Source organism: Sarcophilus harrisii, chromosome 5 (genome assembly GCF_902635505.1).
Source record: "Sarcophilus harrisii chromosome 5, mSarHar1.11, whole genome shotgun sequence".
NCBI classification, from domain to species: Eukaryota; Metazoa; Chordata; class Mammalia; order Dasyuromorphia; family Dasyuridae; genus Sarcophilus; species Sarcophilus harrisii.
Genome location: NC_045430.1, coordinates 193,595,523 through 193,620,470, shown reverse-complemented (window position 1 = coordinate 193,620,470; position 24,948 = coordinate 193,595,523). Strand labels below are relative to the sequence as shown.

Below are 24,948 nucleotides of genomic sequence, written 5' to 3'. Positions count from 1 at the left end.
GTCAGAAAATAAGACTTACCAAATTATTGTGCAAATACATTTTGTTTTGTAGTATAAAAATAAATACAAAGTCACCCTTCAAAAAGAAAGCAACATGAATCAGGTAATTGTTTTGAAAAAAACAACAACTAAACAAACAAACATGAGTAATCTGAATAGAGAAAGGGATGTCTTGGATCATGCATGACTTTGTCACAGAATCAGTGCTTTTGTAGGTAGCTCAAATACATTCTTAATATGTTCTATACTATTTTTTTTTTAAGAATGCTCTCTCTTTTTCAGAAGGCAGATAGTAATATTATTATATTGAGTAATGATGGGCTAGTAGAATTTAATTTTAAGCAAGCAAATAATTTAAAAAGAAAATAAATTTTAAAAAGCAAAACAAAAACCCCTGCATGTGTTTTGAACTATGAGATTTGAACTGATCACCCTTTGATTACTGTTTTTTAAGTGATTAAAGTAGTATTATCAATGACACTTATTAGTTAGTGGAGCAGATAGATCATCATAGGACAGAAAGATGGAGAGAGAGAGATGTTTTCATTCTTATTTCTTAAAATCGTAAGTATAATAAACCTGTTAGCAAATACAAATTAGCAAGCCACCAGGCAAAATAGATAGTAAATCATCAGATTCAGTAAAGACCAAAAGTCTATTTGATGTGATATCGGCTTTATCAGTCAGATTGCACTTAAGTCATACTTTTTCATCTGTTCTCCCCATCTCCTCCCCACCCCACCCCGCAAAAAAACAACAAACCATCATCAAGCATCTACCTATATGTCAGATATTGTGCTATACATTGAAGTTGTAAAGCCAAAAATAAGATAGTCTCTCCTCGGAGAAGGTTTCCATTCTTTGGGGGGGAATACAATGTGTACATTATGTATACATAAACATAGAGAAAAAAATTTGGAGGGTAACTATTAGCAACTATGGGACTAAGAAAAGGCCTAATGAAGGAGGTGGTATTTGAACTAAGAAAAAGGAAACTAGTAATTTTAAGAGGAATAGACAAGGAGGGAAGTATAATCCAAGTATGGAAAACAGCTTCTGCAAAGTCACAGATGTGAGAGATGATATATTGAATATGAGGAATGGCAAGAAGGCTGGTTTGGTTAGTATACAGGTACTCAAAACCATTTGCATTGACACCAGGTTTTAGATGGCTTTAAAATGCCACATTGGGGCTTTTGCCTTTACTGAGCAAAAACAACTATGATATTAGACCTTTGTTTTAAGTGTATCACTTCAACATCAGTGTGAAAAACTAATAAGAGCAAAGAGGCATTTAATAATGCAAGATTCCAAGTGAGAAGTAAGGAGAGTCAAAAATAGAAGGATAAAATAATGATGCATCTTGTAAATGTATTCTTTGACTCTTTGTGCTTTATAAAGGCTTATTTCTTTCCTTTACCAAATTAGATAAGATAACATTGAATTTTTTGCATTTGGAACTATTTTCCCCCCATTTGAAAGGCATAATAATTTATCTGATTTAAGAATTTGGACAAATCTACTTATCATTACAACTTGTGTTTATTCCTTTCAAAAATTTCTTTGTAAGTTTTTTAATGTTTTGGAGCCATTCATTTGTATCCTTTCATCTTTATATAATCAAAGTCATCAATTTTGTCTTCAATAATTTCTTCCTTCTCTGATTTATATATGTTTCACCTTTTCATGACCAAGATAAATATACTTCTCTTTTTTTTTTCCCAATTTAAAAAAAGTGATTTTTGGATCATTGATCCACTCAACATTGTTGTTTCATCTAAATGGATGTATGAATGGTTCACGAGTTCTCCTAAGAGCAGTAAATAAAGAAATTGGAGCTGGTTGCGTCTAAAGGGAACAGGAGGTACCATTTCATGAGATAATTGGTTATTTTGTATATTGGCACTCCTGTTAAATATTTTCAGCAAAACCAGCATGAAATAATTGAAGCTTATGTACTAATATCTTTTATAAATAATAAGATAATAGAGGAGAAAAATTGATCTGAGCTCCCAAATTAAATTGACAAAGAATTTGATAATTGGTATCTTCATTTCAGAATTGGATATATAGAAATGATGGCAAAAAAAAAAATGTTGGAAAATGTGATTAATGGATAAGAAACAAAAGAGACCAAAGATTAGTAGAATGCATTCATATAAAACATAAATAATTTCATCAGAAAAAGAATTGAGAGTTATTGGTTATGGCGAATATTAAAAAAATAACCCCCCAATGATCACTCATCATATAGTCAGACTACTACTTTGTTAGTAAAAAGATTGATGTGGTTACAGAAGAAAGAATAAAAATGTGGCATTCTATTAAAGCAACTCCAGACTTGATATTTATACATCCTATTGATGCCAATGATACAATTGACATTTATACCAATAATAACAGTTGGACATTTATCCAACATAAAATATCATTATATGAAGAGCAAAAAAATCTGGAATTCATTTCAGGTAGCATTCTGTTCAACAGTAAAAGTAAATGGTCATGCATGTTTAGGACATAAAATTATTTCTAAAATCTTAAGAAGAGTGATGGCAAAATTTTTGAAAGTATTGCCTCATAAAAAAGCAAAAGCAATTGAGGGGAAAACAAATTTAAATAAAATTTGTTGGGAGACCACAATTAATATAGTAATCTGTGAGTGCTTAAGGATAAAACTGGAAAATAATAAATGAAAAATAGGAAATATCTTTTTTTTTTCAAATATGAAACTGCTTTTATCAATAAGCACAGTTAAATCACCACACTTTTGACTCTAACATTGCAATTCCAAATGTGATGTATATTAAAAAAAAAATAGAAATAGTAATGAAAATTTTGTAATCAAAAGAACTTGATCTTAAACCGTGCTGTTTATGCAGGCTAATTCTGGGGACCTGGGAAAAACAGCTGGAATAGACAAAGTATGCATAGTGATCTTTCTGGAGGTTTCACCATATTGCTGATATTGATGTAACCAATTATCAAGAAAACTGAAAGAGGAGAAACTATCAGGAAGATATGGAACAGGTTTTCATGTTTAATGAAGTCATTTTGATAAATTTATTGCAAGAATTGGACAAGAGTTCAATAGTAACATGGACAGGTTTTTGTTCCCCACCCCCATGTATTTCATTTTTTTCCAAATACATGTAAAGATAGATTTCAACATTCACTTATTTTTTGTAAAACTTTGTGTTCTAAATGTTTTTTCTCCTTCCCTTCCCTTCTCTCCAAGACAACAAGCGATCTGATAATAGGTTAAAAATGTGCAATACTTTTAAACATATTTCCATATTTTTCATGTTGTGCAAGAAAAATCATACCAAAAGGGAAAAACAAACAAATAAAAAGGTGAAAATACTATGCTTCGATGCACATTCCATCTCCACAGTTATCTCTCTGGATGTGATTGGCATTTTCCATTCCAAGTGTTTTGGAATTTCCTTGAATCACCGTATTGCTGAGAAGAGCACAAAACGCTCTAGAAATTATCCAGGTTAAGTTGTGATCTACAACTGTTGGTTAGAATGTCCATATTAATTAAATTATAGAGCTTTAACTTTTGGAGTAGTTATTTATACATTTTTTGTTATACAGTTGTTTGTTAAACTATTTGATAATATCGTCTAATACTCAATTTATTTTTTGCTCATCTTTTTTAAATTTTGGTAAATTGCTTTTTTGATTTAATTTGCTCAGTTAATTATTTTGGTAATCATTTATATTTATTGATATTGTAAAAAGTAAACAGTTTGATCATAATTTTCATTCATCATTTTCAATTTCATAAATTCTAATTATATTGCTTACTTCTCTTTTTTTGTATTTTTATTGGCTTGTTTTTTTTTTTATAAAAATGTTGACACAATTCATTGTTTCTTTATTTCTTATTAATGAAAGCATTCTGTGCATTTAGTTTATCTCAGAGTAGTGTTTTGATTATAGTTTTGATATGCAATATTGGTATTGTCATTATCTTTGAAGTAATGTATGTTATTATTATAATTTCTTCTTACAGTTCGAACATTGCATAATAAGCATTTTTTCTAGTATCCACAGCACCTATGTATTTTACTTATAATAGCATTATAATAATTTTGTGAATTTATGAATTAGCATAGTGAATAATATTTTTACTTTTCCAAATTTACCTATAACTTCTTAATTATCCAGTACATGAACCATTTTTGTGTATGTTTCATGGTACTTAGGGAAAAAATTACACATTCTCACTTTTTTTCTTTTTTTCTCCATATGTTAGTTATATTACACCACATCACATATGTGATCAAGTTTATTTAGACTATAGATCATGTGCATGTGATTTATGTACTCTAATTGCTCTTTGCAACCTTTTTAAAATTTCCCATAATCTAATAGTGAGGACTATAAAAATAGGTGTGACATTATTGTTAGCATGAACATTAGAAACTGATATTTTGTTTTTTGGATAATATCTTTGAATATAATATTTTCACATTTATCTCCCTTGATGTTTTATTGTTGATGCATTGTTATAACTGATGCTACTTCCACATATTTAGGATAGTATGGAATATTTTTTTTCCAGTCTTTCCATATAAATCTTTGTATATCTTTATTAAATATTTCCTTCAAATAACCTTCACAAATTAGCTTTGTGATTCTTAATTTTTATTCTTTCTTTTAGTTGATTTACATTTAGTTTTAAAATTTAATCAAGCCGTCAGCAAGAATTTGTTACATACCCACTATGTGATCTGCACTGTGCTTGGCATTGGGAATACACAACCAAAAACATTGAAGTCCCAGCCCTTAAAGAACTTGTATTCTATAAGGAAAAATGATATGTGCATATTTAAGTACATCTAAAATATGTACATATATATGTATACACTTATATATGTGTACACACATAAATTTTAGATGTATATGTATACAAGTTTGTGTGTGTGTGTGTATCTGATCAATATTTTTCCAGAGTTCAAGTGCATTTGTGGGTTTATTCCTTCTAAGAAAACAAACATTCATGGGAGCACAGAGCATAGCTCATGGTAGACCTAAGCTGCAGGAGTTAGAAAGATTAAAAACTACAAGTCCTGGTAATTGCATAGTGTCTGTCTGATCAGATTCAGCCATTGTTGCCTTGGGCTTGGTTGTTCCTCAGAAGGCCCATTTTGGCTTTACCAGGTTTATTCCCTAGGCGACTGTGGTTTGGGACATAATCAGTTTAAGGAATGCTCTGTTTGTCTCCTGCTTGGCTGATTCTGAGGGTTTTTTTTACTTAAGTACAGGAATAGCACACAAACTCAAACCAACCATGACTAAGTGAGGCAGGATCATAGGTGATTGAGCAATTTGCTTTTGAAGGACAACAACATTTATAGCTCAGAAGAAACAGATGAGTAGGTAGAGCAGGATCTAAAAAATAAGAGGAACCAGGAAGGAGTTTGGTAACTCAGGGGGCAGAGGGGCAAATAAAGATCTAGGGAGTGACAAGATTGTGTGTTAAGATGTCAAGACTGTCTTATAAACTGTCTGAGAAAACTGATTTCCCACTATAGGAACCTTTGTGTTAGAAATGAAAACTTCAGACCCAAATTCTTGGAGGAAGTGGAGAAAGGCTTTATTATGTTTTTGGCAAGAAGTGGGTGCCATATCCCTTTGAGGGGGCATAAGCGTAATTTACAGAAGCTAATATCAGCAGTTACATTCCATAATCTCATCTTGCCTCTCATCTCCTAAGAATTTCCATTCGAGGAGACCCTTCCAAAATCCAGTATTCCATGACACTCCCATTACATAGATAGGTTTTCATTCCCCCTTCCCCTTGCCTCACCATCATCTGTTCTGTTAATGAGGCTCTAATTTTATAAAAGATGTTGGGTTATGTTCATGAAGTTTATTAAATATGCTCAATTAAAAATTTTGTTTGGGTAGGGCATAAACCCAGGTCATTTGCACTATATTTTTTGCTCATCCATTCAACAAATCATTATCAAAAAATCATCTTCAGTGTCCAATCACTGTGCTAAATACTGAAAGCTAAAACTATCTTAGGCATGATCCCAGTCATGTAGAATATATAGTCTAGTAGTGAGATAAAACTGAATTACTACAATACCTGGTATCATTTATTAAGTGCATTAGAAAGTAGCACTACAGTGTGTTAATTGATGTTTAAGAAAGAAAGGCATTATTAACCTGGGTGATCAAGAGAGGCTTCTTTGAGGAAGTAGTAATTTAAAAGGCATTTAAAAGATTTAGATTAATTCAGCAAAATCCAACTATTCTTTGTTAAAGTATTATTTCTTTGTCTGTGACAAACATAATGGACAGGAACTGACTGAATCAGACCTGGTTTTGGTTTCCAGGTCAATAAATTGCCTGTGGTTCACCAGACATTGTCCCTCTGGCCCCCGATTATTTTGTAAATCTCCCCACCACTCCAGTTTTCCCAACCTTCTTTACTGACTTTGTCTTGGTTTATAGAAAACAAATTATCTGATAAAACTGTGAGATATCTAATCCCTACCCCTGTCTATCAAGTCATTCATTTTCTCTGCCTTGGTACTTCTATAAACCATCATTCCAGCCTCCCTTGTTGGGTATCAGAACTACAACTCTTCTTCCCATTTTGTTGTATGTATTGTTTTCATTAAAATTTCAGGTTGACAGCTGAAAAGAACAAAAAAGCATTTTTATTCTTTCATATATGTATATATTTTGGATTAAACTTAGCTGAAACAATTAACAAGATTTTTTGCTTATGTGTATCATTGTGTTAGTTATATAAGCTTAAGTTAAAGGAGAATCCTCCCTTTATCAAAGATTTTTCACTTAGGCATTAAACTCTCCCCTCCCCCCCATCTCACTTCTCTTCACCCTTCAGATTCTTTGTCTGAGTATACCCTTCTGTAAATTTCAGTAGTTTTAATCATCTAAGCCTTTGAAGATTCTAACATTCAACTAATATTTCGTTTATCTCAATTTAAAAGTGTATGTTTTTTTTTTTTTAAAGAATTTGGCTTTTTCAATTCTGAGGTACCATTATACACCTCTCAAATTAGCTAAAATGACAAGAAAAGATAATGATATATGTTGGAGGGGATGTGGTAAAATTGGGACACTAATATTTTGTTGGTGGAGTTATGAATTTATCCAACCATTCTGAAGAGTAATTTAGAATTATGCCCAAAGAGCTATCAAACTGTGCCTACCCTTTGATCCAGCAGTATCTCTACTGGGTTCGTTTTCCAAAAAGCTCATTAAAAAAGGGAAAAGAAGTCTCATATGCAAAAGTATTTGTAGCAGCTCTTTTTGTTGTGTCAAGGAAGCGGAAACTATTTCCCATCAGTAGGGGAATAGCTGAATGAGTTATGATAAATGAATGTAATGAATATTATTGTTCTATGAGAAATGATCAGCAGAATGATTTCAATGAGGCTTGGAGAGACTTACATGAACTGATGCTAAGTGAAACGAGTAGAACCAAGATAACCTTTTACACAGTAACAACAAGATTATGTGATGATCAACTCAGAGATGTGGCTCTTTTCATCAATGAAGTGATTCAGGCCAATTCCAATAGACTTGTGATGTAGAGAGCCCTCTGTATCCAGAAAGAAGACTATGGGAACTGAATGGGGATCACATTTTCACCTTTTTTTTTTGTTGCTTGCTTGCCTTTTTTCTTTCTCATTCTTTTCCTTTTTGTTTTGATTTTTCTTGTGCAGCATGGTAATTTTGGAAATATGTATAGAAGAATTGCAGATGTTTAACATGTATTGGGTTACTTGCCGTCTAGGGGAGGGAGTGGGGGTTAGAGAGGGAAAAAATTGGGAACACAGCGTTTTCCAAGGGTGAATGTTAAAAACTATCTATGCGTATATTTTTTTTGGGGGGGGGAAGTGAAAAAAAGAGAATTTGGATCTTTGTCTCCAAGATTTTGATTCTTTTTGAAATCTGTAGTTATTTTGCTCCCTGAACTCTATCCTCCCAGAACTTTTAGAATCATTCTGATGAGATCTTTAATGTTATGTATGGTTATCAGAGGAATTGATAAAAATTAATCTCTGAGGCAGGCAGGGAAAAGGCTCTGATAGAGGTCAGTTTTGCTGCTTGGTCCATCCTCTGAGGAGGTTGTCTAGTCTGAAATCCAAGTTATATCAACCTCCTAGAACTCACCTCCTGTAGAAGTCTTGAGCAGTTTGACCTTGTCATGTCCTGTCAGAAATCCCACTCATGTCCCTGAGGTTAAATTTTTCCTATAAAATCTACCGTTCATCCCCTGGCTTCTGTCTTCTTTTGGGTCAGTCTACTATGGCACTCTGCCTCTTGTTGTCTTTCCCCTTCCCCCTCCCCCATGCCTCGTGGTATCTCACCTATCTCCATTATACTCCTCAACTTCACTTCTCCTTACAGTTAACTAACTCTTTAGGGTGCTAAGTTTCTTTCAGGATTTATCCTGCCAGCTAAAGGCATGCCCCAACCTCATGGGTGCTCCCTTTCTCCTGGGTAATTACTCATTCCCTTGAAGGACTTATCTTTCATATGCTCTCCCACTCTATTTCATATTGCCATCCCCAGTGTTTGTAATACCCCTTCATTTTGTTTGTAACTATTCCCTGAAATAAATCTACCTTTTGCCAAAGAGAATGGTCAATGAATTCTTCATATGATAGAACCCCAACTTTTGTTGCCTGTGATCATCTGGTATCATCATTTGGTGCCAAACCCCACCTCATAAACCATATCAATTCGAATTTTTAAACACTCATCTCTCCAAATAGCATTCTTGGATTATCTGGAAATTTTATTCTGCTTTTATAATTTCGTATTCCCTATTCCATTTTCTCCAGGTTGTCCTAATTTACCTGGAATAATCTAGTGTGATCTTGATTCATGTGCCTTTGCTATATTATATTTGTGCTTTTAGAACTTAAAAGCATTTGTTCCCACAAATTGTATGAGTTGGATTTAATTTGTTCATCAAAAATCATCCATCATGGTTTTTTTTTTTTTTTATTTTAGAAAAGTTTTTCTTATATAATTTCTTGGAATACAGGCTTTATTTTTTTATTTTTGTAAGTTTTCCAGTATATCAATAATTCTGTCTTCACCTCTCCTCCATATCATTATTTGCAGCTGAAAGGTTTCAAAATGTCTTTCCAACTGAATTGTTTCATGAGCTTGTTTGTCCTCTTCTGCTGCATTGTCTTTGATTTTTATTCTCAGCTGCATTTTTATCTTTAGTAGTCTCCATTTTGTTTGTTTTTTCATTGTTTCCTCCTGAGTTCACCTTCCTCCTCTCCCTTTTTCCTTCCCTTCTTCTCTCTCTCTTTCTTTTCTTTCTTTCTTCCTGCCTTCTATCTACAGTTATGAAACAAAGAAATAACTAGATGGAGTGGTAGATGGTTGGTGTTGTCCTTGGTTCTTAAAGAGGACCAAAATGATGTCACTATCTTATAATTAAATTAGTATATCTGACTGTGACTGATCCGATTAATACAAGTATGATATGCTCTGCTATGTCAGATATAGTCTCTATGAACATTTGGGTTGGTCTCTCTAACTTAATACATTTCATGTTTTTTCTGAGCTAATTCAATTCTGTTTTCTTCACAGAACACAGTACTTCTCTGATGAGTGCACTCCATCCTGGATGGTTCTGTCCTAGTGTCTCCCAGGCCATACACTCAAATCCAAAGTTCTTAAGAGAGACCTTGAAAATCTCTTTTTCTGACCACTTGTGAGCTTTTTCCCTATGTGAGTTTGCCATAAAACAATCTTTTTTGGCATTTGAACAATGTGGCCAGCTCATTGAAGTTGCGCACTCTACAGTAGAGTTTGAATGTTTAATAGTTTAAGAAAGAATTTCTATGTCTGGCATCTTATCCTGCCAGGTGATATTCAGAATCTTCCTAAAACAATTTAAATGGAAGTGATTCAAAGTTTTCTGGCATGGCACTGGCATCCTGTCCAGGTTTTATAGGCTTGCAACAATGAGATCAGCACAAGGGCTCAGTATACCTTTAGTTTAGTTTGGTAACGAATCTACTATCTCTCCCATGCTTTGGAGTCAGGAGAATCTGAGTTCACATGTAGCCTCTATCTCTCTTCTCTCCAACACCCACCAAAATGAAGCAATGTTGCAAGGAGGGAAAGCTATAGTATCTAGAGGAATTATGAATGTATTCATGTAGTAGATGGTGTTTGATCTGAGCTTTGAAGGAAGCTAAGGCTTCTCTGTAGTGAAAGACAGTAAAGAGTAAATTCTTGCATTTTTTAAACTGATAACTGGAAAATTGTGGGAAATATTTCTCTCTTTGATATGTGAAAACTATTATAGCATTCTATGTACTTTTTAAAGTCTTTTTGAACATTATTCTCTTTTACAAACTTAGGTACAGATAAACTGGCTTTCTCACTTTTTTCCTTAAACACAATATCTCCTCTCTCTTTTCCTTTTGTTAAGACTGTCTAACATACCTAGAGTTCGGTCATTACTCTTTCATTTTATAGAATCCCTAAATTTCCTTCCTCATATCAAATGCAGTTTATTATATGAAGCCTTTGATGATTCTTTTAGCTATTAATGCCTGCCTTCCTCCTCTAATTGTTTCATATTTATTCTATATGTTATATATACTTTTATGTGTATGCATTCTCTTCCCAGATAGATTGTAAACTCCTTAAAGGCAGAGATTTTTTTTTTTTCTTTCCCCTTAGAACTTAACTCAGTATCTATTACATAATAACCACATAATAAGTATTTATTGACTATTACAGATTTAATTTAATTCTCTCTCTGTGTGTGTATGTGTCTGTTTTGTTTTGTTTTGCCAGTGGCCATTCTTATTTAATTTATTTGAATGGATCAGTTATCTATTTGACAAATGTCTTTTTGGTATATCTTGTACAATTTTGTTTTCTGTCACCATTTCTTCTATTATTTTAAGTTTGGGTGTAGTTCAACCATGTGTGTATTTTTTAATCATGTCATAATTCTTCAGTTTTCATATTTTATATCACTTTATTTTCTCATGTAAATTTTAGCATTTTTTCACTTTGTTGTTTCTTTTGAAGGTGATGTGAGGAGACTAACTCCCAAGCAGCATCTTTTAGACATCTTTAGTTCTTTTTAAAGATCTTTTTACATATGTGTATGTGTGTATGTGTATTTTATACATAATTCAATTTCAGGATGGTATGCTTACCTCGGCTCTGGATAATGAGCAATGTTCTCATACTTTTCCAGTCACTAAAGGAGTGAAACAAGCTTGCTCTGCTTGCTCCCATGTTTTTAGCATTATATTTTCGGTAATGTTGTCATCCACTTTTAATGAGGAAGAATATGGCATTAAGATCAGCTACTACACTGATGGTAAATTTCTTAACTTGAAAATGCTACAAGTCAAGAGTAAAGTGGAAGAAGAGTTGACCTGTGATTTTTTTTTGTTTGCAAATGAGTGGTGCTCAAGGCAGCCTCCGAAGCTCAGATGCAGTAAAGTGTGAATCAGTTCTCTGCAGATTGTTTGGTGGTGTTAGGCTAAAATTGAGACAATCACAGATGCTTCACCATCCATCCATAGAACCATCAGTTATAGCAAATGGAGAAGTTTTGAATACTGTTCACTTATTTTTGCAGTATACTTTGCGAGATTTATACATTGATGATGAGGTTGATGTATGCATTGTCAGAACTAGCTCAGTGTTTGGGAGACTACTACACTGAAGGTCTACAGAGTCTACAGAGCCATTGTGCTGACCTCATTGTTGTATGCTTGTGAAATCTGAATAGATACCAGCACCATGCCAGGAAACTGAATTGTTTCCATTTAAATTGTCTTACATTGTGAAGATTCCCTAGCAGGATGAGATACCTACCAGTCACTGAGTTCCCTTCTTGAACTAAACTGCCAAGCATTCAGACTCTATTGCAGAGAATACAACTCCGTGGGGCTGACCTCATTAATGTGAATATCAAACAAAAAGACTGGATAACTCACACAGGGCAGGTGCTCATGGTAGTCAGAAGAAGTGATACAAGAGCCCTCTCAAGGTCTTTTTTTTTTTTTTTTTTTTTTTTTTTTTGCTAGGTTATTGGGGTTAAGTGACTTGCCCAGAGTCACACAGCCAAGAAGTGTTAAGTGTCTAAGGTCAGACTTGAACTCAGGTCCTCCTGACTTCAGGGCTGGTGCTCTATCCATTGTGCCATCTAGCTACCACTTCTCAAGGTCTTTCTTAAGAAGTTAGGAATTGATTGTATGACATGGGAAACACTGACATAAGACTGCCCAGCATGGCATGGCCTCATCACAAAAAGTGCTGGTTTCTATGAACAAAGCAGACTTGAAATAGACAAATTTAGAGAATCTACCCCAAATGTTCACATGGCCTATTTGTGTTCAAACTTTGTCGTAAAGCATTCTGAGCTTATATTGTCTAATTGATGACAGTCAGATACACTGTAATTTGACATAACATAGTAATGTCATTTTGGTCCTCTTTAAGAATGAAAGATAACAATCAACTAACATGTATAATTTATAAAGTAATGAGAATGATATAAAAATCAAAAGTCTTTAAAATAATTGATCATATGATTTTTCTTGTGTAGCAAGATAACTATAAGCATGTATATATATATTGGATTTAACATATATTTTAGCATATTTGATATGTATTGGACTATTTGTCATCTGGGGAAGGGTTGAGGGGAAAATTTGGAGCAGAAGGTTTTGCAAGGGTGTATGTTCAAAAATTACTCATGAATAAGTTTTGTAAATAAAAAGCTTTAATAAAAATATTGATCATAAATTGAAAGATTACCATTATCTCTTGGCAGCTTAGAAAGGAAAGACTTGTTATATTTTTCTTTTTATTCACATGGATAATGACAGATAATATCTTTCCCATTTTTTTTATACCCTCTACTGATGGGGAGGAATAGATTCTCAGAATACTGAACATAAAGTTAAAGCTTTTTTTTTAAAGTTCTTTCTAGTTCTTTCTAGTCTTTTCCCCCTCAGAGGCCTGATCAGATTATTGACTCAGTGAATTCATGATTAGATTCCATTTCTGTCTCATCACAGATACTGAAAGACCTTTATAATCCTCATTCAAGTATCCTTTTTTTCTGAGTACCCAGAGAATATATACTATATACCTTCTTTGGACTAGTTCCAGTAATGCTGGCCAGATTCAGAACTCATAATGCTAGGAATGCAGTGGTATTTACCATCATGTCTTTTGGATATACCATTTTGTATAATATTGTCATCCCCATGAGGAGCACTGGGCAGGGAGGGGGAAGGAGAAATTTTTTCAGAAATTCGAGACAAGTGATGGGGCTACCTTGCTTTCTTTATAATAGGAGATGTGTCTGTCCTCATCATATAATAACTACTGTATCTTCAGTGTGTGCGAGTGCATTTTTTTTTTTTTTTTAACCTACTTCACAGAAACATCAAAAGAGCTAGAGGCTTAACTGAATCAGCACCTTGGACAGCTATTTATGATAGCAGTAGGGTTATTTTTAGTTATTCTCTCTCCATATGCCCGATGGCAGTGCTTTCCAACCTTTTAGCATTACTATTTTAAATTAGATACCTTCAACATTTTGCAATCAAAAGACCGAAGAGGTAATCATATACCTATTAGAAAACAAAATAAGAACTTAACAGAATGATTGATTTCTAAAATTTCAAAAATTATTTTTTTTAATTTTCAAATTATGCATGACATCCATTTTGTTTTGTTCTTGCTTTCTTTTCTTTCCTCTGTTCTACTAATCTTCTACCAATCTTTTCATCTCTCTTCAAATCTTCCATGATTTTCTTTCCCCATTCTCTTTATTTGAGAACCTTACCTTATTTTACTGGAGGGGAAGAAAAAATCAAACAACCTGAAGCTATTTGTAGAGAACCCTTTCTTCTTCCCTCTTTATCTCATATCATTCAGATGCCTATTGATATTACTTTCATCCCCATAGCACATGAATAGATGAAATTTCTCCTTGCCAAGGCAAACCACTCTACATTCACAAGTGATATCATTCCATTCTGTCTTTTCCAACATCTTTTATCATTTCCACTCTCTCACTTATCCTCAATCTCTCCCTGTCTCCTGGCTGTTTATTGCTAACAAATATGACCAAAATACCTTCTTATAATTCATCCATACCAGTTATCATTGCGTATCTTGCTTTCTATTTTTAGCTAAATTATTTGAGGAGGCTGTCTTCAAGAGATGTGTTCACTTTCCCCCCCATCTCATTCCTAACCATTTACAATCTGGTTTTTGACTTCAATGACCAACTAAAACTATTCTCTTTCCAAGATTGCTAAAGATCTCTTACTTGCTAAATCTAATGACTTTTCCTCGATCTTTTTCCTTTTGGCTCTTCTTTCTTAGTCTTCTTTGTGGGATCTTCATTCACATGATTCTTGTTAACTGTTAATATCCCCTAGCTTTCTGGACTTTTCCCTTTTTTCCTTCTCCTTCTTTGTTTTTTCATTTAGTTTTTTTAGACTCCATTAATGTAATTATCATGTCTCTGTAGATATTTCTCAAACCTACCTATCCTTTTGTAACCTCTGTTGCTGTGGAGTCATATCCAACTCTTTTTTGGGATATTTTTGGCAAGGATACTGGAGTGCTTTATCATTTCCTTCTCCATCTCATTTACGATGAGGAAACTGAGCAAACAGGGTCAAGTGATTTGTCTAGGGTCACACAGCTAGTAAATGACTAACATGAGATTTGAAGTCAGTCTTCCTGACTCCTGGTGCTCTATCCACTGTATCACCTAGCTCTCTCATTAAAACTGAAGATAGATAAGTAATCTGATTTTCATATTGGAGATAAAAATATATACTTCAAATTCCAGGCCAATGAATATGGTATATATTTCTTGTCAGATTCTATAATGGATTATTATTTATTTTTCAAAATATATGCAAAGATAGTTTTCTTTTTTAAATAATAGCTTTTTATCATCAAAATATATGCAAATTTAGTTTTTGACATTGACCCTTGCAAAACCTTGTGTTCCAAATTTTTCTCCCTCCCTCCCTTCCCCCGCTCCCTCCCTTGGACAGCAAATAATCCAGTATATATTAAACATATGTAATTCTTCAATACATATTTCCACATCTATCTTACTGTACAAGAAAAGTCAGATCAAAAAGGAAAAGAATGAGAAAAAAAAAAAAAGCAAGCTAGTAACAAAAAAAAGTTGAAAATATTATGTTGTGATTCACATTCAGTTCCTATCAGTTCTCTTTCTGGATGCAGTGTATCATGTATTATTAAAGGAATATGTATGAACTCTTAGGAAGAAACTGGTGATCATTACAAGCCGGCATGAATTTATTTTTGCTGTTAATTGATTTTATTTGTAAAAGAAAATGCAACAACTCACTAATTGAATCACAAACTTGAAATTTTTTTTTTTAATTCAGTGTCTAGGTGACTTTCATTCTGAGGATGGCTGATGCCACCTAAATTTCAAAAGATTCAAGTTAAAATCTAAGAAGGCATTAAGTCTTATAGTTATGATTGAAGGCGTCATATAAGTAGAATTATCAAATGCCTCAGCACTTCCAGTCTTTTCTGGTGATTGTTGTGATTTAATTTCTTTTGTTTTTCCTTTTCACTGTTTCCTGATTGGGTAGAGAGAAAAACTGTTGAAGCAAATTCTCTAGGCCCCAATGCTTTTAGTTCTATGGTCCACCCAGTCACAGGACAGAAGAAAAGTCCATTGCAGTAGAGTTGGAGGGACTCTAGACAAGGTTAACCTGTCCAGAGGATGGTAGCTAGATGCCCCCAGATTTTACTCAGTTTCATTTCCACCCGTGTGAATTTATTAAGAATGAGTCCAGTCTGAACAATTTTCTAATCTTTTTGGACTGGATCACTAAATTAGATGAGGAGACTGATATAAAAGATAGAAGATTGGATTTGGATTTAAGAATCTGTGAATTCTAATCCCACTTCTGAATTAGCTTTGTGACCTTCAATAAGTCATTTACCTTCTTCCAGTCTCAAGTAGCTTTAAAAAACTCTTTAGTATTTAATCATAGTTAATTACTTAGTTAAATGTATTTAATCATAGATGCATTGTAATCTTCCCTATTGAATGGAGTTCCCACCTTTATCAGACTAGTAGATCAGGAAACTCTTGTGTATCAATATGTCTGTATTTCACCAAGGTATTTTACAGAATCTCTCACAGTATTCTATGGAATAGAGAGATTCAAACTTCAGAATTTTATTGTTGATATGGGTTTAAAACTGTTTGCCTGATCAAACAGTTTTGTACCAATAGACCCACATTAATGTCATAGAAATAATTTGGATAAAGATAAATATACACACATAAAATTTATGAATGGCAAGAAAATGAAAGGAATGCTAATATAATAGATTCCTTCTTTCCCCTAACCCCAAACAATTCTGTAGTCTGGAATGACAGGTTTAATCCAAAATGTTGAAATGTCATGTAAAATCCTTCAATTGGCTTAAAAAGAAACAAACAACTACACAGTTAAATAATGGGAGTTGGAGTGGGTCAAGGAATGGCTAGAAAACATTTTTGAAAAAAAAAAAAAAGACCCAGAGATTGCAAATTCAAAGTTTATATCATGATTGAAAGCCTCATCATTAAAATTTTAGTTTTAGAAATATGATATTTAAAGTACAAAAAGCACCTTGATCAGAACACTTCTAGAGTATTGTATACTCTGTGCTTCATGTTGTTTGCTCCATTTTAATGCCCATATTTAATGAGACCAAGTAAGATAGTAAGGGGACCTATAATCATTACTCAGGGATTCTTTAAAAGTACTGAATATTTATAACCTGGAAAAGAGAAGATGGGTCCCCATCTTCAAATACATAAAAGTCAATCATGTGAAAAAGAGATTAGATTTGTTGTTTGTCTGCAGAAGTAAAAAAAAAAAACAAAAAAAAAAAAACTAATACCAGTAATTAAAAACTAAAAGGCAATAGCTTTTAGTTCCAAATAAAGCACTACTTTGTTTGAGCCACCCTAAAATTAACTGAAGTGTCTTGGACAATAATAAATTTTCCATCATGGAATCTCTTTAAGTAGAAGCTAGAAGATTCCTTCCTGGAGGCATTATCGATGGACTTGAGTGCTTTTGAAAAGGATTGCAGCATAATGAACCAAGACCCTTTCAAATTTTTATATTTAATCAGTTACTCATTGAAAATATCAAATACTGAAAAAAGTTTCTTAGTTTTTGTTTTTTTTTTAACCATGCTGTATCCTAGTTCTTACATTTTCTGTGTTTCTTCTCTCATCACAGCTCATTTTTATTACATGAAAATTAGTAGTAATAAGGAATTCACAACTGAATATTTCATGGTCCAGTTAAAATTACAGAAAGATTTTTAAAATTTTGCTAGAATCATTAGTACACTATGACATATTTTACTTACTGTGCTTCAAAATAGTACTCTGAATACTGATGGGTAAAATCATGAGTCAGTAACATTGTCTTTGAAGAGGTTTTCAATATGACATTTTAAATATAAAATCAAAAACAGAATATATCATATCACTCCATTTAAAATCGATCATCCCCTTCCTTCTAAAAAATGTTCTTAATAAGAAGCAATCACCCTTTATGAATAGGAAATTTTATGTAATAGTCCAGACATTTTGCACATGAAACTTTACTAATGTCAATTACCACCAGGCTGTCCCTGGTTGAAGAACATCAGGCCTTCTGAGTTGTGTTTATCATGCTAACCATGCACAGTGTGAATGGCTTATGGTTTCACATACATACTTTCTCATTTTCTGGTACTGTGCTTCTTAGGAGTAGAGAAACATTAGCTTCTGTACACTGAGCATAAATTATCTTTTATCTCTGAGTTTTATGGCAGTTTGTAATACAAGGTAATAGGATTTATGACCAAGAAATGAGATGTCCAAGAGTTAATAAGGCATGTCTTTTACATTATACTGAACCAAATTCAGTGTTTCCTATGCAAGGTACCAATATTTGATATAGGTAAGTGGTACAGAGCAGATTTCAGCACATTTTTTCTATCTTCTTCAAATGAACTTTTTAATATTTTTGCAAAGGAGTCTTAGACTTTTTCACGTATGTATATACGTATATATGTGTGTGTTTGTTTAATCAAAAATGGAATCAGTAATTCATAACAGTAATAGTTATAGCTAACTTTCATATGTTTACTATGTATTAGGTCCTTTACAAAATACTTTACAATTATCTCATTTTTCCTCACAACATTTCTGCAAGATAGATGCTATTATTATTCTCCTTTTATAGATGAGGAAACTGAGCCAAAGGTCTTAACCTTTGACTTAAGTCCCACAGTTAGTAAGTGCCTGAGACCAAATTTGAAGTCAGGTCTCCCTGACTCCAGATTCAGATACTTATTCACTGTGTCATCTAACATCTGGGGTTGGTATTGGACTTCCCAGATTTTGTTTATATTATATAGCTCCTTTACCCTTCAGTCTGTAGAATGTATTCTTAATTTATTTAAGGTCCACACATTCTTAGTGGGTCATATAAAGACATAAGGGTCTGTAAATTTGGATAAGAAAAAAATTAGGTTTTTATTTTTTCTACTTTCTAAATGAAATTTAGCACTTCTTTCAATTATATATATAATAAACAAAACATTTTGTGAAGAAGTCCACAGAATTTACCAGTCTACCAGAGGGTGTGATGACCACATATTTTAAAATCGGCCGGAGTCAGGAATTCAGATTAAGGGAAAATCTTCAATCTTTATTCTCAGTAGAGGTGAAGAAGGATCAGAGGTGAAGGGGAATTCTTGATAGCAATGTGTGCAGCTGCATCAAGAAACTAGCCAGACAAGAAGCCAGCCAGCCATCTCTTTTTGTTCCTCTCTCTGCCCCTCTGCCTCCACCCACCAAAATCGTCATTTCCTATACAACACATCAGGACTTGCACAAAGAGTGGGTGGGGGCCATTTTTTCTCCAAGCATATATATTAATAGAGTATGGTCCAATTGCTATTTAGCCTCACGTGCTTGGGACCTCAGTGCATCAAGTCGAGCTTCAGCCCATTACAAGAGGGGACTATGACACAAAAAGGGATGACAGTCCTTTGACCTACAAATACTTTTCAGTGCCCTTTAAATCCTAAGTAGGTAGAGACAACTGTCTTTCTTTTTCATAAAATAAGTTTTTATTTTCAAAATATAAGCAAAGATAGTTTTCAACATTCAACCTTGAAAAACTTTGTATTCAAAATTTTTCTCCCTCCTCTCTACCCCTTCCCTTTGATAGCAGCTAATCCAACATATGTTAAATATGTGTAATTCTTCTCTACATATTTCTACATTCTCAAGCTGCAAAAGAAAAGTAATATCAAAAAGAAAAAAAAAATTAGAAAAAACAAAAATCAATCTAACAACAACAAAAAAGATGAAAATACTTTGTTGTGATCCACATTCAATCCCCACCAGTCTTCTCTCTGGTTGCATATGGCTTTTTCTATATCACCCTTGCTTATTCTTTGATGTCCTTGTGGGTTTCTAATTTGCTTCAGTTCTTCAATTTAATTTTCACAACTGTGGAAACCAAGTCCATTCACTTCTCACAATATGAATTTGTAGTACATGCCTTTTCATCTTAGTTACGTGATTTCCTCAGGCATCTCTCTGTTGCTTATATATAAGGAGAAGGTAAGATAGATGTTATAGATAGTTCAAGGTTTCATATTAGCAAGGAATGAGCCTACTTGGTTGCTTTTTACCTTTTTTTTTTTTTTCTGAGGCATTTGGGGTTAAATGACTTGCTCAGGGTCACACAGCCAGGACTTTTTAAATATCTGAGGCTAGATTTGACCTTAGGTCCTCGACTTCAGAGCTGGTGCTCTATCCACTACATCAACTAGGTGTCCCTGCTTTTTACTTTTTAATTCTTGACACTTTTATTCTTTTGGAATAATTTTTTAAATCTTTCCTCTTACAATCTTCTTGAAAAATTTTCTTTTCCTCCTAAATTGTCTGAGAAGTCTTTAACTTCAGACACTCCAGTTCTTCCCAAATTGTTCAAGTCTAAGATGCAATTCAGATGGAATTATTGTTTGTTTTTGATAATAAAATGGAACACACTTTGAATAATCATTACGATAATGAATGATGATGATTATAGTACGTTTTTAGTGCTTTATAGTTTGCAAAGCATTTTTCTAAGTGTTATGGAGCCTTACACAATGAGTGTGAAGTAGGAAAAAGGATTATGATTAGTGATCTACCAAAAAAGAATCAGAATAAACTTGAATTTAAGCATTAAACATCTGACCTTAACGTGTGTGTGTGTGTGTGTATTTAATGAAAGGAAAATGGATGACAGTGCTTATAATTTGTGACATAGAATTCTATTTTTTTCCTTTTCTTGAATCATCTTTGAAAAATGATATCCTCTATTGACATGTAAAGTAAATGACTTAAATCAGCAACAGTCTAAGGTTTTTCTCTAACTGAGACTCAACCTCAGGTAGGGGATAGGTTTTACCATCCTACCACTCATCTGAAACTATCTTCTCTAAATTCACCAGTGAACACTTAATTACCAGATCTACTAGGCTTTAGAAGTTATCTATCTAGGATCTGAGCTGTCCCAATGGCTGAATGATTAAGTCCAGGCTTTCTTATTCTACTACATATAGTTAGTTTGGGGGCAGCTAGGTGACACAGTGGATAGACTGCCAGATCTACAGTCAATAAATGCATCTTGCTGAATTTAGATATGGCCTCAGACTCTTATTAGCTGTGTGACCCTAGGCAAATCACTTGAATGATTAGAGAGTGAACTAGAGAAGAAAATGGCAGAAAACTCCAAATGGCTTTTTTTTTTTTTCAGAAAACTGCAAATGAACTCAGAAGGAGATGGATATAATAGATAATGACTGAATAACAAAAATAACCAGTTCCAGACCATTGTTCTTGTCCCCTGTAGTTATTTACCTCAGGTACCTTGCCATATACTCTGCCATCAGATGTTCTCTTCTCTCCCTCCTTTTTTCCTTCCCTTTGCTCTGGGGATGTTACTATTCCTTCTTTAAAGTGTTTGTCATAATCTACAGTATGCTTTCACTCATCTTTCTTCTGCCTATATCAAAACTTTTCCCTCTCTGATTACCTTTCTCCCCAAATGTTTTTGTCTTTCCCTCTTAGAATATAAGTTTGCTAAGAGCAAGGATTGTCTTGCCTGTTTGTATCACAGTGCTTAGCACAGTGATTGACATAATGTAATAAGATTTATTAAATACTTACTCTTTCATTAATTCACTGATTTTTTTCAGTTTTTTTTCGTGATCCAAATGTAGCATTCAACATTGTTATATGACACCTCTCTCCCTTTTCAGATATTCTTTAGAACTTCTCTACTGCCTCTTTCTACTGATCTTGTCTCTCTTCCCCATTTCACAAACTCACATGTTCTCTTTCTGTGTCTCTCTATAAGTGTGTAAGTGTACACATAAACACATACATATAATGCATCTTTTGGCTCTTTAATGTATCTTTTGGTTCATTCAATCCCATGGCATTATTTATTACTTTTATCATCATGGCTTCAAATCTACATCCTTAAATCTTATCTCTCTTAAATTCAATCTCTATCGCATTCTTCTATGTCTCATGTATGTCTCACTTTTTCCTCAAATTCAAATTGTACAAAACTCATCTTTTCTTCAAACCTACTTTCTCACCTGACTCCAGGATTTTTATCAGTTGTAAACATTAATTTGATCTGATATATTATTGTGACAGTTCCCTGCCTTTAGTTTCTTCCCTTTTCACCACAATCTATCATTATAATACTACTGCTGCAGGTAATCTTCATAAAACATTGTTTTGAATAGTCACTATTGTCTAAAAGACTATAATGACTAATGATTCAATTAAGTCTAAACTCCTTAGCATAACATTCACATCCCTTTATAATCTGGGTTTGTTTTATCATATTAGAAATTAAAACATAACTGAAAAAATATTAATTCATTTAAAATAACTGTGATAAAAAAATAAATTCTAATCATGCCAAAACTAAACAAAATTCAAGAGAAGTGTTGTTTTACATATTTTTGCAAACTCCTTAATGTCTGTCTTAATAGAAAAATAGATTCTCAAGTCTACTTCTACATTTATTTGCTGAGATAAGATGCTTTGGCTGAAGTACAAGAAGAAAATTTGGCCTCATGTAGATATGTAATTTGAAAAAGGAGGAGTATTTCAATAGACAAATAAATCAGTATTATTTAGAAAATTGTATTGATCTCAAAGAGCCCCAGGAAGCACCTTAAGGATCCCTAACTATTCTTGGACCACCCTTTGAGTATCAACTGCTGCTTTACAAGAAAGTTTGTTGTAGCCAAACTGTTACCATAGACTCTTTGCACATATGTTGTACTACTCCCTGTGTCTTTGTTCACACGCTTCCTTTACATTTGTTAATTGTACTCTTTCTTCCTTCCTTCTTTACAAAACATCAGGACCCTTCATTGTCCTTTTCTCTCCAGAATTTGAAGTTATTGGGTACTTAGCCCAAATTTCTTTGAATTGTTAGCTTTAATTTATCTTTGTCTCTTTGTGTCTTCAGCTATACTATAATACATTCTTTGCCAGAGATTCTAAAGTCCTGCGATTTAGCTATTTGCTTGTACAGTTACTGATCGTTTCTTATAAAATCCAACTTGAAACATATGTGTGTATATTATATATATATACCTGTTTGCATATATATGTAAATAAATATAGGTATATATTTCTGCATAGAAGAAAAAAAACCGGAGTGAAAAAATCTGTTAACTGATTGGCAGTGCCATTGCTTACAAGCAGCTTGACCTTGAAATGCTCTGTCCTTCAGAGAAATTGGTAGAATGATACCCATCAGCAAAAACTCATAGTGCTTCCTCAGTGATTCCTATGCAAAGAGCGACATGAAATATCAAATTGAATCTCACAGAAACAATAAAAAAAAATTATTTGAACATTGACCTTTCATTCCCAGCCATGAGTGACAGAGAATCAGTTTTAGAGACTCAGTGTAATCCATAAAACAGAAATGTGTGCAGGTAAAACAACAGAAAAAACTAGATCAGCATTTGTCTGAGTACTTTCACTCTCATAATTTACCATAATCCAATTCTGTGTAAACTAATGGAATATTGGTAGTTGACTGTCACCCACCTTCCCTTTGCCCGTCTTTCCACAGTTCTTTTTAGCAAGGACACAAGTACACAATTAACTCAATTGAGCATCTTTTTTTTTTGATTAAAAACAATAGGTTAGCAGCAGAGTGGCAATGGGCCATCAAGCAAGGAAATGAGATGAGATTCTGTGTAGAAGATTGACAGAACTGAAAAGTTTCTTTGTGGAATTCAGCCATCTGAATTATATTACTTTGTTGGGTATTCAGAAAAAGAAGGGTATGCCCCAAATTGAACACTCTCGGGTTTCATTTCTTGAATTTGCTATCACATAATGATCACTCAGATTATCTTAAAGCTTAGTAACAAAATGTTAAAAAAAGGAAAACAAAGTAGGAAGACAACAGATTCCCTATGATTTTACTGTAAGATGTTCCTATTTGTCCTTTGTGACATTTGCCTCTTTCCACATGTGATATTTGATTGAAGCATGAGTTATCAGACTTGATTCCAGCCCAGTCCTACAGGAAGGGATATCAACTAGAAGGCTGTTAAAATAATCTAGGTTTTGCTCTTTCTGCCATCATGCAGCACTGACACCATGGTTCACATGAATGTCCCGGCAGATGCTCTCAAAAGCATCAACAATGCAGAAAAGTGAGGCAAAGACCAGATTCTCACTAGGCCATGCTAATACTCTGATTCTGAATTGTGATGATGAAGCATGGTTACATTGGTGAATTTGAGGTCATTGATGATCATAGAACAGGAAAAATTGTTGTGAACCTCAATTGCAGATTAAACAAGTGTGGTGTAATCAGCCTCAGATTTGATGTTTAATTGAAAGATCTGGACAAGTGGCAGTATAATCTGCTAACATCCTGTCAATTTGGGTTCATTGTTCTTACAATCTCAGCTAGCATCATGGACTATGATGAAGCAAGATAAAAACACAGGAGAAAAAATCCTGGGATTCTTTTTTTAAGGATATAAAATATACATATAAATAAAATGCTTCAATGGGGAAAAATAGTCTAGGTTTGAGGTACTAAAAGACTATCAGAAAAGTGGCAGTATCAGAGAAGAAAAGAGATATTGAGAAGGTAGACAAGGGAAGACAGCAAGTATTCAAAAAAAGGGAATGAGAGACAATTAAACTGTCAAGGATTGACATCAAGATTAAAAGCCTGGATAGATGGGAGGAAGTGCTATGCCAAAAGTAAAAGGGAAGGTAGTAAAAAGGAGGAGAGTTTGGAGGAAGATAAAAGTTCATATTTGGATATGTATTAGTCAAGAACAAACCTACAACAGGAAAAGGTTTTAGAAAGAATTTTATTAGTAGAGATTCGAACCCAATCTACTCCATGTGGGTATAGCTTGAAAGTTTTGCTGCTTCCTGACTTCAATGTAAGTATAGCACAATGAAAACTCAGTAAGGATTATATTATCCTTATTAAGTCTTGAAAATATTTCAGTACCATATTGTCTCCATGACTTCATTCCTTCTCTAAGAAACAGAATATCTTATCCAAGAACCCCACTCAGTCACTGATGAATGCAAGAAAGATTTTACATTCTTGCAAGATTGGGTGCCTATGTAAGTAGACACATCTTTGAACCTCTAGAAGCAGCATTTTATTTCCTGTCCTGAAGCACAAGTCCCTCCCCTGATTCTCCATTAATTGGATGTTAGAGAAGTTATGACATGACTCTCCACCTGTTATGGACCAGAACTTGAAACAAGGTCCTAAGTCACTGGAATTGATAGAGACA

At 33.6% G+C, this 24,948-nt stretch overlaps 1 protein-coding gene and 1 pseudogene across 3 annotated transcripts in view; both read left to right on the top strand.

Annotated features, from left to right (window-relative positions):
- The window catches only part of TPK1 (thiamin pyrophosphokinase 1), a 506,842-nt gene that overhangs the window by 317,589 nt on the left and 164,305 nt on the right, over positions 1–24,948 (top strand). The gene's annotated exons all lie outside the window — the stretch shown is intronic.
- On the top strand, positions 22,782–24,937 carry LOC111721129 (annotated as a pseudogene).